The following is a 4,892-nucleotide window of genomic DNA, read 5'->3' as shown; positions in this document are numbered from 1 at the left end:
TCAACTCTTTTTACATAAGCTGAGCAACCTGCCTCTTTTCTTTTCATATCTTATATGGAGTGCTAGTAACAGATATTGATGGTATCTTATTCAAAATATATACAACAGTTTCTAGAATATATCCCTAGAATGAGATTAGAAGGTCTGTGAAGCATATTATGAACCACACCATATCTTATATGGAGTATTCACATCTGGCCTGAGTTGTCATTAGCCTTTAAACATCCATATGTATGAGGCCCAACCGCTCGCTCACCTTATCCCCATGTCCAGTAAATGGGGTCTTAGTCATCTTATTCATGAGATAAGATTTACAAGTTCTATAAGATTCAAAATTATACAGATTAAAGAATTCTTCTTTGTATAACTTGTTTATCTTTAACTTACTAGTATGATCAAATCAGGAATGCTAAAAATATGTGACATTCATATTTTCTCTCTTTTTTTTTCTTTTTTTATAAATATATAGAATATTATCATTGAGTGATAGAAACATGAGATCATTATCATATAACAATCTACTAGTTTTAAAACTTTGTCAGAAGGCAACACTAGCAGATAGGTTCCTACAGCTTCGGCCTAGATGGACTCTCCATGAGTGCTGAATGACTTAAAGTCATCTCTCTTCAGCTTTCTTATTCCTTGCAGTCCCTGCAACAACTTGCATAAGTGGAAACCACAGGAGGTATCTAATACTTAAGAATCAAAGCTGAAGTACTCAATAATAAAATTGGTCTATATCACATACAAATCTTTTGCAAATGCAACATTTGCATTCTGTTACCATTTTACACTTGCAAGATAGCTCGTGCAATTTACTTTTCAATGCATAATATTACTACAATGAAAATAGGTACCTTTGGCAGAGATATTCTTCGTCTTCTTCTCCTCGATGATGCTATCTATAAAAAGAAGGAATTAGAGAGTGTTTGCAGGATCAAATCTTGGCTCAACTTACCATCCATGAAAAGAACCTTACTGACCTAATCAAATGATCAAGTCAATCAGGATGCACTTAACAGTTATACTGTTATTCCACCATATCTTATATGCTGTTCTTTCCTCCTCTATAGCATCATTCCTGATCGGATTGGGATCAGGAGCATCAAGAATACAAAAGACTTTCTCCTAAGTGAGAACTATTCTCAAATTTCTCAATCAGTCTCGTAGTTCAGTTCGAACAATTTATTGGCAGTGATAGTAAAAATGCAGATGAATATATAAGAACAAAACATAAAGGGACTACTTATGATGACATGCATAATTAAATGAGATCTTTATCTAATCATGTCTCCTACTTATTTGGCAAATTCCATAATCCTTTAGTATGAAAAATAAGAAATTCTGTTATAAGATTTTTTGGTGGGGTTGAGATCTCAATTTTTTACAAAAAGCCTTGCGGATAGCACAATAAATTTTTATGAGTTCAAGGGTACGTAACTCTTACCAATTGCATCTCATACAACTCCCAATAAAATTTTTGCCTCTAAAATATTTATAGCCTTGTGGATAGCACAACAAACTATAATATTTTAGTTAAGTCATACCCTTCTTTTATATGATCATATTTGAATAATATATCCTTGTGGATAGAACAATAAGGTAGCAATATCCAAATTTGCCATAAGTATCATTAAGTCAACATCACATCAAGTCTTATAGCAAGTTTTGTGGATAGCACAACAGTCTTACTATAGTTTTTGACATATTCTATTGGCTTAGCATGGGCTAAATATACCATAAGCATCACTATATACTAAGTCAATATCACATCAAGTCTTATAGCAAGCCTTGTGGATAACACAATAAACTCACCATAGTTTTTGACATACTCTATTGATTTAGCATAAAAGAAGGCATGGGTAGTATTTTTAACACTTCGTCATTATAACTGAATATAATTTAAATAAGAAACTTAGGTTTCAAGCATATCCAAAATATATATATATACATCACAGGCAGTATATATATATATCTAACTACCAACATAAAAGAGCAAATAATAAAATCGGATGGTTATGGATTTTTCTAGTGTAATCTATCTGAGCCACTTAGATGGATTATGGGTCTCATCTTAGGTGCATAACAAATAGAACCATCTCATGATCGATCTTCATGCACCTCTGCTCGCAAGCCGTCTAGTGGTCCAATCTTCATCTCCATAAAGACTTCGATGAATGCTTCATCTTCTTTCTTTATCTGTAAATATAAAGAAATAATTTTTATCTATTTATAAATTAAATTTTTTATTCCTAATTTTATATCAATATGTAAAAATTTCAATCAGCAGTTGGGAACAAATAAAGGAAGAAAAAGAGAGATACAGCTGAAAATATAAACGCATCAGGGGCACCCAGTCCCTATTTAAAAATTATAATTATTGTAGGTACATCCATACAATCAGCCATTATAGAAACATTCACAAATACATCCATCACATGGGTGTTTCTAGTCCATAACCATCCATCATATAATTTATAATAATTATATAAAGTATGAAAATAAATTAATCATGTTATTCTAATTGTGATATCATTCATGCATATCTCACTTAAAATGTTTAAATTCATGGATGTAGGATCCACCTAGGATTTTTGATTCGGATTCAACTCTTGACCCAATTTTAATTATAAGTTGACCATATGTTACTCTCTTGAATTAAGTTAACCAATTCTTAAATAAATCCTAATTAAATTAGATTTGTAAAGATTCAGTCAACTAAGATTCAAGTCCTAATCGAATTAGATCAATGACAATTAGGTCAACTTTAATTGAAGAAAATTTTTAGTCTAATTAGAACTATGAATCTGATTTGATCTACAATCATAAATCCTAATCACATTGGGCCAATGAATTACAGTCAAATCAAATCCATCAACCAAAATCTTAATTTGTGTTTGATGCATCTTTCTTCCATGATCTGATTTTCTCAGCCACCCACATAACTAGGATAGGAACCATGATGGGAGACCCCACCATGATCAATGCCAATCAGCGATGGCCGACCCTTGGGTCTAGGGTGTATGCATAATATGCAATATCTCTATATCACGTGCATCATATGCACAAGACAGTAATTCGATGAAAAATTTTAGATCACAAAAACTTGTCAAAACTTATCACACAAGTCTTAAGGCTATGAAATTACATGTCAGGGTTCGATCATGGATAAATAACTTTTATTCTTGACGAAGGATGCAATAAACCAACAATTAAACATTATTCAAAATCCTGGTTTTGACATATCATGAATACGATCTAATTCATATCACAACAATAACATGTTGTTTGATTGAATTAATCAAGAATGGCTCTGATACCACTATTAAAATTTGGATATGAAATGAAATTAGATTTTAAAATTTTTTTAACATGCATCAATAATTGAAAATAAGTGATCCGAATCCTAAACCCAAAATCTTCTTATTGATGTCAATCAAACATAAAACATATAGCATATAAAAGAGAGACTAGAAATGATATACCATATATAAAAATCTGAATTGCCTGTTGATTGATTTTCTTGAGGCATCCAAGTGTGTGTCCTCCAATGGTGATCTACACGGATCTCGATTTAGGACTTACCTAATCTGGATTTGCTGAAATTTTTTCTCAAGAAAATCAGTAGCTCCTCCTTTCCGTGCATCACCAACTCTTGATGAATTATTCTCTCCTCTCTTTCTTCTCTTGGATAGGTAATCCTCTCATCTCTTAACCCTTTTTGCTGTCCAACATTTGGACATTTTGAACCCACACCTAAGCCCTATGTAATTAGCCATTTTCAGCCTCTAAATCATGACTAAAAAGAAGTCATGGATATGTTCAAAAGCCCACCAAACCGCCCAACACTTGGGCATCAAAACCAAAGGTACAAAACCTCTCTAGGCATGAGATTTGGAGGAGTCCTTCTCTCAGAAGACTCCTCCCTAGGGTGTAGATAATCGATGCATGAAGACATTCTTCACGTGGAGATAGGGAGGTCACAGAAGGCAACTAAGCATCCAACCTTTGGACATTTTTCACTGCATGGAGTCCCCTTGTGTGCAATCCTTTTTTTTTTTCAAAGAGGCATGTGGCATCTTTCTATTTTTAGCATGGAGAGTTTTTTTTATTTCTAACTCTTGGATGTCAAATAAAACTCCAGAAAGTGCATGGGAAAACCAAAAGGGCATGGGCTCAAGGGAAGCAACTCCAAAGGGCATGAAACTCTTTCATGCAATTGGAATGAAAAGGCATCTCTTGGGATAAGGTGCGTGAGATCAATGAAGGAGTCCTTCTCAAAGTCAAACACTTTTCCCATGAGATAGGGACTAGAACCACTTGACATCCAACCTCTCATGTGCGCATGAAACACTTCCATACATGGAGAAAATTGGCATGGAATTAAGAGGGGCGTGCCTCCTTCTTACACGAAGAGATAAGAAGGCCAAGGAGAGAAAAAAAAGGCGTGGAGGAGTCCTTCTTAGAGAAGGTTTCCTCCTTTTATGCTGCCCAAAACTCTTTTGGGTGTGGATTTATCTTAGGAGGCATGGACTCCTTCCAAGCAAAGTCTTTGACAATTCAAAGGGTGCTTAAGAGTCCTTTTACATGTTGTCTTTGACCATTCAAAGCATAATGCCAATATGAATCCAAATAGATTAGGAATTAGGGTTTAAACATTTGCTAGCATGTTTGACTCAAATCCATTTAGGATCAAATTCATACTAAATTATGTTCAATAAGATCTAATCAAAAATCTTAGATCAATTTTTTTCTGTATGTGATCCATTGGGTTCCACATCTAGCCAGCAGTAGGTCCAAGCCTAAATGTACCTAATCAATTAGGTCCAAGACACATTGAACCCAAATGCATCAATTAATTAGAATTTTTTTGATTAATTTGCTGAATTAAA

At 33.8% G+C, this 4,892-nt stretch overlaps 1 long non-coding RNA gene across 2 annotated transcripts; it reads right to left on the bottom strand.

Annotated features, from left to right (window-relative positions):
- LOC140859147 (uncharacterized) lies at positions 1-4,305 on the bottom strand. Of its 2 annotated transcripts, XR_012142612.1 has the most exons (4): positions 3,486-4,305; positions 984-2,199; positions 858-902; positions 1-651 (listed from the first exon to the last, which is right to left on the bottom strand). It is a non-coding gene; the product is annotated as an uncharacterized lncRNA (long non-coding RNA). The 2 variants fall into 2 exon arrangements; XR_012142611.1 differs by having other exon boundaries at positions 10-651; positions 858-2,199; positions 3,486-4,302.
- Positions 4,306-4,892: the final 587 nt, after the last annotated feature.

This window comes from Elaeis guineensis, chromosome 7 (assembly GCF_000442705.2).
Source record: "Elaeis guineensis isolate ETL-2024a chromosome 7, EG11, whole genome shotgun sequence".
NCBI lineage: Eukaryota > Viridiplantae > Streptophyta > Magnoliopsida > Arecales > Arecaceae > Elaeis > Elaeis guineensis.
This window is presented reverse-complemented; position numbering and strand designations above follow the sequence as displayed.